Source organism: Hipposideros armiger, unplaced genomic scaffold (assembly GCF_001890085.2).
Source record: "Hipposideros armiger isolate ML-2016 unplaced genomic scaffold, ASM189008v1 scaffold_68, whole genome shotgun sequence".
Lineage (NCBI taxonomy): Eukaryota > Metazoa > Chordata > Mammalia > Chiroptera > Hipposideridae > Hipposideros > Hipposideros armiger.
The window spans coordinates 423801-434301 of NW_017731418.1; the positions used below are offsets into that span (position 1 = coordinate 423801).

The following is a 10501-nucleotide window of genomic DNA, read 5'->3' on the forward strand; positions in this document are numbered from 1 at the left end:
CTCCACCCCCTTTACGCTCTGCATGTGGACTGGCTATGTGCTTCTCATGGTGGCTTTGACCCTTGGATATCATGCACAGTCCTAGAATTGCAATCTTTCTAGATTTGCAATCTTGCCATTATTCTGATATAAGTATCGTGAACTTTGGAGTCAGACAGCCATAGGATTCATTTCCAGTCTCCTCTTCTGGTGTGTGACTTTGATCAAATTACAGCCACAAAAAGTGTCACCTGTACTTATATCAGGTCAAGGACATAGGACGTTTCTGGCCCTCCTCTTCAATATCTCTTTCCAGCTTATCTCAAAGTGATGGAATACCATAAGTCTTTCACAAAAGTCTTGTTTTCTTATTCTATAAATTCTATTCAACAACCATGATTTCAATTACTGTTTCTAGGAGTTGACTCCAAAATTGACATTTCCAGCTCAGACTCTAGTTAGAGCTCTTTATTTGTTTATTCAACTACCTGTTCAGCTCTTCATATAGAGGTCAAAAATGGCACCTAAGAGTCATCATAACTAATGCTTGATTTATCGTCTTCCCTGCCTCTCCTCTAGAACTTGTCAATGTCCAACATTTCTACCTCAGAGACTGATAATATTATCCTTTAGATTGTGCTAACTGCGCTACCTTATCTCCTTTACCACTGACCTCCAGGGAATTGTTCAGTCCTGTTGATTTTATCTGAGTATCTGTTGAATCCGTTTGATTCTCTGCCTTCACTTGCACCACCCCAGATCATGCTCCCATCAGCTCCCTTATGATTTACTGCAGTCACTCCTAAATGTTCTCTCAGATTTCATTCTTGCTACACTCAAATCTGTTCTCCACAGAGGTCATGGTAATCTTCTAAAAATGCAAAGTAGCTTAAGACACTCTTGTGCTTAAACTCCTTCAATGACTTTTCATTGCTGTTGGGATAAAGATCAAAATCCATAAAATTTTTATAAGGACCTACATGCCTCAACCCCTGCCTTGTGACTGTGTCCCCACACTTCTGGGTTGTTTTTTTCTCTCCAGCTTTTTTGAGGTATAATTGACATATAACATTGTGTAAGTTTAAGGTGTATGATGTGTTGATTTGATAGACTTACATATTGTGAAATGATTCCCACCATAGCATTAGTTAACACCTTCCATCACCTCACATAATTAGCGTTTATTTTTTATGGTGAGAACATTTAAGACCTAGTCTCTTAGCAACTCTCGAGTCTATAATTACATAATTGTTAACTGTAATCACCATACATAGATCCCCAAAACTTATTCATCTTATAACTGAACGTTTGTCTCCTTTGAGCAACATCCTCCCACTTCCCTCACCTCCCCCACAGCGTTTGGTAACCACCATTCTACTCTCTGTTTCTACAAGTTCCTTAGAATTCTTTCTGGTCCATTGAACTATCTTCTTTAAATTCCTTACATGTGCTGTGAACTTTCCCATGCCTGATCTTTCACACATACTCTTCTTTTTCTTGGAATCCTCTTGTTCTTCCTGTAGTGAAACAAACATCTGTCCTCTTTTCTGGCTATCTAGCACTTGTTGAATGTATTTGCTGCATTTGAGGGATGTCCAGACTTAAGAGTTTTGTCTATGCCAGGTAAAGTATGATACCCCGAGCTTTCTCTGGAGCTAGAGGACAGGCACGTGATCGGGTCTCTACCAATCAGATGTATCCATGTGAGACTTGAGTTTGAAAGTGAACAGCTTGAAGAAGGTAGAGCCTATTGTGTTGGGGAGAATAGCAGCCGAGGCATCCAGCTTTTGAGAATGACAGTGGTTGTAATGTCTAGTTTCTGGTGCAGAAATAGCCGAGATGTTGGTGGCTTCTGTGGTGGCAGGAAAGTTGGCAGCAACATGAACTGTAGGACTCAGTGTTCCTTGGGTTGTTAGCCATTCAGGCCATTTCTCCCCCCCCCCCACCAGTTCTGGGGTGCGCTTTTGAGCACGGCTCCTGAAAGCTTCATTTGAGCCTCGTTCTCCAGATTGATCCTTTTTCTGCTTCATCAGCCAAGGTCAACTTCTGTTACTTACAGCTGAAAAAGAACTCTGGCTGATAGCAGCAGAGAATTCCAATTAATCCTTGCGCTCTCAGCTCTAGTGCACTCCAAGAAGCTGCTCCATTCTTCCCATCCTCCCCACCTTGCTAAGATAGATCTTCCACTACAGCCTATTGTCAAGACTCAGTCCGGTTGGCATGGCTTGGCATGCAGCCTCGTTCTTAACCTGCCTGGGTGCCACCCTCGACTCTCCTGCCTACTCGATACATGAATTTTGCAGAGGTTACCTAACCTCTCTGTGCATCAATTCTTTACCTGTAAAATGGAGATGATGCTAACATCCATCTAACTCATAGGTTTACTGTAAAGATCAAATGAATTAATGAGTACACGAACCCCTTGAAGTGGTACCTAAACGCTCAATAAATGTTAGCAAATAGGTTATTCTTCCTCAAAGTTCCCACGTCTTTCCTTTCGTAATAACCTCATACAGATTGTCTCTAAAGGCTCACAGCATGGTAATCGGCTTAAGATATGTCTTCCACCTATGCTGTTAAGCTCTATAAAAAGAGGGCTGTTTGTTTTCCCCACCAGTGTATTCCCAATTCCTTGCATAACATGTATTTATTTGGTAAATGTAGGGTGGGGTGTTACGCTGGATCCTAGAAACCTTGAGTGATGCCATCCCCACCTCTGACTGCACCGGGGCAGGGGAGCTTCAGCAGCACAGGCTTCCTGGCAACCTCACCCTAAGTTCCTTTGCTTTAGTGATTTATTTCTCATGACCCACAACTGACCCATCCCCACAGAGCACAAACCCTGTCCCAGATGCCACGCTTTCTCTCTATGCCCTGATTTCCCTAGTTCTCAGCACTGAGCATTTTATGCTGACTCTACACCCTGGGAAAGCTGTTGGAAGCCAGAGGGGAGGAGGAGATAAAGCAGGGTTTAATCACTGCCCTCCCAGACTCCAAGAGAAATAGCAACCGCCGTAAAACAACCACAGTCGCAAGTGGTGTGTATTGAGTGTTTACTATAAACTAGGCATTGTTCATTGAGCTTTATAGGTAGTAATTTATTTAATACCCATCACAGTTCTCACCAGAAGACACTAAGACCTTCATTTTACAGAGGGGGAAAGTAAGTCCCAGAGGAAAGTAAAGGAAGAAAGGAAGGGAGGGAGGGAAGGAAGGAGGGAAGGAAAGGGGAAAGGAAGGTGGGTAGGGGGGTGGTAGATGAGGGTAAAGGGGGTCAAGTATATGGTGATGGAAGGAGAACTGACTCTGGGTGATGAACACACAGTGTGATAGATAGATGATGTATTACAGAATTGTACACTTGAAATCTATGTAACTTTGCTAACAGTTGTCACCCCAATAAACTTCAATTAAAAAAAAAAGAAAAGAAAGAAGCTTGTGTGGTGGAAGAGAACTTCACTAGCTGAGAATGTTGGTTCCCATAAGAACTTTTCTCCTGCTGCAGAAGTACTGTAAAAGAAATATGGATGGAGACATTACAGAAGATGACACTGCATATGTACCTATCCTCAGATCAGCTTTATAATTCAGATATTTTTTCCATGATCCATTTCAACGTCTCGCTATTTGCAGCCTCTTTCCCCCAAAGCCTAATGTAAGTAGTGGGAACAATAGAGATAATTAAGAAATCTGTACAGGTTACTTCTGGTTAATTGGCATATTCCTATAAAATATTTAAAAATCAGCCCACGGGTTTCAAAGACAGTCTTTTCAGAAAGTCATAGTTTTCGCTCCTAGGAGTCCCCATGTGCAGGCTGGGGCTCCTGCCTTGGGATTATTTGGGCATTTTCACAGATGCCTTCCAGCCACCGATCTTCACCTGGAGTTGGGGAGGGGCTTATTGTGCATTTTCTATGTTTAGATCTTCCTGATGTTTTATTTTATTTTTCTCCAAAGCAAGGGGGAAACAGCCGGTGTGCCAGTTCTTTTGCAAGAACAGTTATTCAGCTAAAGCTGTCCTCTTGCTCTTGTGCATGTTAACCAATTGCAGAGAAACACATTTTTAAAGTTAGTGTGGGGGGCAATTGCCAGGAAACCTGTTTCCAACGGTGTCCCGGGAAGTCTTGCTGGCTTCAGCTTTGACAGACCTTGAAAGAGATTCTCACAAACCCTTGGCAAAGTCAGGTGGGTGGTTTGGGACTCAGAGCCTAGTTGACAACCACTCTGACAGAGCGTGGGGCATTTGTTTCCTGGGGCTGCCTTCACAAATTACCATAAACTCTGTGGTTTAAAACATAGAAATATTTCCTCCCAGTTCTGGAAGCCAGAAGACTGAAATTAAAGGGCCAGTGGGGTTGGTGCCTTCTGGAGGCTGAGCGAGAAGCTGTTCCTTGCCTCTCCTCTAGCTCCCGGCGGCTGCCTTGGTTTGTAGACATTACTCCAATCTCTGCCTCTGCCTCCACATCGCCTTCTTTCCTGGATGTCTTCTCCCCTTCTCGTCTCTTATAAGCAGACTTGTCCCTGCATTTAGGAGTCGCCATTGCCTAGGAGGATCTTATCCTGAGATCCTTGACTTAATTCTATTTGCAAAGGCCTTTTTTCCATACAAGGTTATATTCACAGGTTTGGGTTGGACAAATCTTTTGTGTGATTGAGCAATCAAGCCATTACACATGGTGAATTGAGAGGATTTCTCATGATCCACTGGGAGAAGCCTCAGCTTTGACTAAGCAGCAGGATGAAAAGGCATGTTGACACTCCTGAGCACCCAGCAACTCTGCCTTCGTCTCTCCGTTACCATTTCTGAAAGCTGGGGTGACTTGGCTGGCGCATAGCTATGTCCCTTTGCACAGAGCTTCTCTGGCTATGACCCTCAGGGAGAGGGACTAAGAGAGATTCTCTAAGATTTATAAGCCCAAATAGGTATACCTCTGGGGTTGGAAGCTGTTCAAAACATTGTAGTGGACTATCAGAGCTTATTCTAGGCTTATGAGCCTCAACCTCGATTAAGCATAAAAATCATTCAGGAGTTTTGCTAGGGCTGCCATACCAAAGTGCCACAGACTAGGTGGCTTAAGCAACTGAAGTTTATTTCCTCGCAGTTCTGGAATCTGGAAGTCTAAGATCAAGGTATCAGCAGGTTTGATTTCTTCTGAGGCCTCTCTTTTTGACTTTCGAATAACCACCTTCTCACTCTGTCCTCACTGGTCTTTCCCCTGTGCACATGTACCCCCATCTGTCTCTCTTTTTTATAAATATGCTAGTCACATTGGATTAGGGCCCACCCTAATGACCTCATTTTAATCTAGCCATTTCTTTAAAGACTTTATGTCCAAATAAACTCATATGCTGAGGTACTAGAGGCTGGGCTTTCAAAATATGAATTTAACCCATGACACAACCCAAGAGATTCTGATTTTAGTAGGTCTGGAGTGGGGCCAATGAACTTTTAAAGCTGGGCCCCAGGTAGTTGCAATGAGTTCAGGTGGTCAGAGTCAACACTCTGAGATGTTTTGACATGGCTTTGACTCCATGTCTTTACATCATCCTGATTCTTCCATACATCACAATTTCAACAAAAAATTAATGCAAATAGAAGATAGCATGTGTCTCTTTGCAGTTGCTCCCCATGACCTCTCCTAAACTGCTGTGCCTTCCTCTCAGATCTGGTTCCATTCTATTTCAATGACTTGGAGTCTCTGAGGTCGTTTTGCATCCTGTCCTTTGGGCTTGTTATGATATTGACTTAGCCCCATACTACTGGAAAGTTTTTGACTCACACTCACTCTACTGGTTGTTCCCACATCTCGGTTTGCTGCTCAGGAACAAATCCCAAACTAACACCACACAGGTTTGGGAGCTTGCACACCTGAAGCCCAGTGCTTTAGGGGGTCTCGGGACTGCTCCGCAGGACTCAGAGAGGCAGGAATCCAGGCCATGACTTAGAGATGTCACTTTAGAGAAAAGGAAGGAGTCTGTCAACTGATTTAAAGAGCTCTGTCTTCAGATGTATATACTCATAGTCTGTTTGTAGCTGTTCCTTTATCCTTAAACTCACCTTTCTCAGACGAGTGTTGTCTTTGTGACTCGTTTTCCCGTTTTACACAGTTGGAAATCTTCATTTGAAGCCAATTTCTACTTTATCAAAACTTTTAGGCTGGGGGATAGGGCTCATCAAAATGTATTTTTACCTTGGTTTCTGCATTCTCCTAAGGAGTGGCCAGAGAGGAATGCAACAGAAACCCATCATGGGCCAAGTATTGTGCTGGGGTCCATGCTATTGCATTGAATCCTTACAATAGCCCTGGGTGTAGGAATCAGTGTCTTCATGGTGCTCATGAGAAATAAGAGGCCTCTTTCCTCTATCAGTATGTAACTACTGCACCTGGGATTCAAACCCAATCCCACAGATGGTCCTCTTCCAACTCTGCCTCTTCACTTCTTCTTGAAGATACTTTAAATTTGTCTCTATGATTTAAACATAATTATTTTATAGTCTGACAATTCTAATAACTGAGATCTTTGTGGGTTTGTTTCTATTGTCTGTTGATTCTGGTGATTTTTTTATGTCATCTTTTTTCTATGTCTGTCTTATTATATCTGATTAAATGCTGATCATTCTACTTAAAATATTTGTAGTGATAATTGGAGGTTAAAATGTAGGTATCTCCCTTCAGAAAGAATTCGAATGTGCATCTTCCAGGCATGTGGGATGTTACCAATCTAGTGTCACCTCAATCCAAAATTCAGACTTGATTGTTTTTGAACCAGCAGGTGACAAGGCTTTCAATGACTGGTTTGTTTCTGGCTCACCCGGCCCTCTGGTTACATCTTTGGGGCTCTTAGTTTTCTGTGTGTGAGGTCTCATACTAGATTTCCCACCTGGTTTGGCTCTGTGCCTTGACACCTGTTCTTACTCCAGAAAATAGAAATAGGCTCTGATTTCCTAAGATGGGAAAAATTCTATCAGGCAAAACTAACTGCCATGTCCACCCATCTGAGTGTCCACTTGCTGCCTTGGCCTGGTATCTCCCTATTAAATTGTCAGCTTTCCATTGTTTTTGAAGATGTGTGCTTTGCATTTTACTCAGCATGTTTACTGGTTTTCATTAGGAGGGTTTGCTCAAATAAGGCCGCCTGCTGTTACCTCAACACGGACAGGTAGAGGCTGTATTTTTTCTTCTTACGCATCCCTGGGGTGTTATCTTTCTCATTTCTCTTCTGTGAGGTCTGCTGCCTTTTGCACAGTCCTGAACTCCTCCACTGGCTCTTGTCATGGCAGCTTAGGTCTGTGGATTAGTGGTTTGTTTGGCAGGTTGATAGCTGTGCCACGTTGGTGGGTGTCTTACATAAGTCCCAGGCCATCTGGAAAACAAGGCTATCTCTGTTTGTAACCTTGGAGATAGAAATCCGATGGCGGCCCACGCCCAATTTCTAAATTGTTGTAATGTAACAAATACAAGCAGAATCATGGCACTTTCTAAGCCAGTAACCTGAAGAGATGCTGCCCAGTAGCATGAAACAATGAGCTTCTAAAATAGGTATGCACGTGTGTGTGTGTGTGTGTGTGTGTGTGTGTGTGTGTGTGTGGTAAAGAATTGGGTTTTTCCAAAGAGTGGATTGGCCTTTGCTCTCAGCTTCTGGGGAGAAATCTATGACCTACCTGACAGAATGTCCTTCTTAGGGTGGGTGCCAGTCTCGTCAGACAGACCAGTCATGTGATCGAGGGTGGGGGCTTTGGGTCAACAGTGTCACTTGGCCTGGAGACTGAGTTCACCCACATGGGCAGTCAGTCAATTAATCAAGCCAATGTAATGGAACCCCAATAAAAGCTCTGGACTTTGAAGCTCAGGTGAACTTCCATGGTGGTACTACTCTGTGTGTATTGTCACATGTCCATCCCAGGAGGGCCACTTGTTCTGATCCTAGGGGAGAGGACAATGGAAGCTTCATGTTTGGAACCCATCAGACTGCCCTATGTGTCTCTTCTTTTGGCTGATGTTAATCTGTACCCATTTCTGGGATAAGCCATAACTGTGGGGATGATAGGTTTTAGTGAGCTCTTTGGGCTTTTCTAGCAAATTACTGAAACTGAAGGTGGTTTTGGGAACCCCTTAAACTTGCAGTTGGTGTCAGAAGGGAGGGCAGTCTAATGGAAGACTGTGCCTTCAACCTTTGTAATTTGGCTAACACTGGGCAGTATGTATAGGTGTGTACACTGTGTGTGTGTGTGTAATTGTGTAATAAACTCTGGCATGGGGCTCTTATAATTACAACAGCCTGACTAAGGCAAAAACATTGGCGAGGCTTAGATACTTTTCTTTTTGCATCTATGTATTCAACCTGCTCACTATGAGGTCCTTCCCACTGGCCTTTTACACCCAAACTAGCCGACTGTGATGGGTGTCACTTTCATCCTATTGTGCTCTGTGCCTTTGCACAGTTCCTTCCAGTCAGTCCATGTGTACTTTGCCTCCAACTCTGATTAAAGAAAGAAAGTGAACCCATAGAAATGTTTTTTCCCTCCTAAGAGTTGGGGCCTCATAAATCACGGTGACAGGAAATGTGACGGTGGTCTCTTTCTGCTCTTGAGGAGTTTGGGAGAGGAGAGGCGTGCAGACTCCAGCAGGCCAGCTCCTCGGTCCTAACTGGGTAATTTGCTGCTTGAGTGTTCCTGCAATGGAAACGTAGAGACACCCACGAGTGTCATGCGGGCAGGTTAGTGCCTGCTGCGGGACCCCCAGCAATTAACAATGAACTCGTCAAGATTTCCTTCTCGTTCCCTCCCTAGCAGTGAGGGCTTTGTTTTTATCCCCTGGTTTAGCACAGGGATCAGTCCTTTTGTACATGATCGGTGCGACTGTGCATGTTTGCAGAAACTGTCTGGCTTTACACCTGGCAGCTCGCTTGGTGGGCAGTAGTTCTGTAAAGAGAAAGAAAATATACAGATAGTCACATGTCCCCAGGTTGAAGACAAGGCAGTGAGAGGAGGTTGTTGTTTTCTGCCCTGATATTTGGTTTTGGTTGTTTTAGTTCTTAGAGATATACCATCCAGAACTTAAGTTAGTTTTTAAAAGAGAATTATTATTATTATTATTTTTATTTATTTTTTTTTTAGCTGAGCCATCCTGCCACCTGTTGGCAGCTCAGCGGCGACTCAGCTTGGGCCAGGCATTGAACCACCATTGCTCAGAGCTCAAACTCTTGAGCAAGCTCCTAACCAACTGAGTCACTCAGCCAGCCCTAAAAAAGAATTATTTTTTTTTAAAAACTGGTATTTTGCAAATTGTGGTTGACAGAGAGAGAAGACACACAGGGCAATGTGGACAAGTAGGAGAAAGAGGAATGTCTAGTAAATGTTTTGATTCTTGCAAAGCCTGATGTGCTTGTGTGTTCTATATTCTATTTTCTAACAATACTTCATTTACAAAGAGCCAGTCCAGCTTGGCTTAATTCCTGCCCCGAGGCCATTCATAAGGCACTGTAAGTAAAGCACTTTGCACGCCTCCATGAACAAAGGTAGACGGCATATGCATTAGTTAATCTGCCAGGAACCTTTTGTCTACAGAATATCCAGTAAAAAACAAAAATTCCAATATTTGGAGACCAACACATGTGTAGTAGTATATGGGTAGTGCTTCTAAGAGCCCTAAAACAATGCAGATTTACACCATAGGAAAAGTGAGGGTGGGTTTTGCTTAGAAGAGTCACTTTGGTTGAAAGCAATACCCAGCACAATTAAAATTTGATTTGTTACATGAATGTTCATTTTCACCCAACTTATTTTGGAGTATGTCTCTCTTATAAAGTCAACCTGCCTTTTAAATTACGTTTTTGCCTTGAAAAATGGATAAGGCTTACTTAGCCTCGTTTTTAAAAAGAAAACGCTCAGTGCATCGATATATATAACCTCAGAGTTTTGCCAAACTTAAAATACTAATAAAAAAGTCATCTCAATTCCCTGACTAAAGTGATGGAAATTAGTGTAAAACTGCTTAGAGAATTCTCCATGCTTTGGCATCTTAATGTGGATGGACTTTGGGGCATCCACAAATAAAATTATGTAGAATATTGTGTTTGTGCATATGAGCATTTGGGGCAAGAGTTGGTCCATTGCCTTGGCTCTAGGAGGGCTTAAGCAGCACTCTGAGTTTAGCTGTGGGGCAAGGGGGCTGTCAAAGCATCGCTGTGCCTACTCAGTCTAAGTATAGACCCAGCCAGCACTGTGTGCTCACCATTTTTCATTTTGGAGGTTCTAGTTCCACAATTATAAGACAAGTCTCAATTCGGTCCTGTGGACATAAGGTAAGTGCTGGGGCTTCCTTAGCCAGGTCATTCTCACCTGTTTACCAGTAGGCTTTCTAGATTATCTGGAAATTATACTTAGAAGCTGGACAGTGTCTTTACTGAATATAATTCTAGGCACTAGGGAGTGTGGTGTGTGTGTGTGTGTGTGTGTGTGTGTGTGTGTGTGTGTGCGCGCGTGTGTGTGTGTGGTGTGTGTGTGTGTGTGTGTGTGTGT

The 10501-nt window shown here is 43.2% G+C and overlaps 1 protein-coding gene across 1 annotated transcript in view; it reads left to right on the forward strand.

Moving 5' to 3' along the window:
• The window catches only part of LOC109382696 (cytosolic beta-glucosidase), a 131550-nt gene that overhangs the window by 119964 nt on the left and 1085 nt on the right, over positions 1-10501 (forward strand). The window lies entirely within an intron of this gene.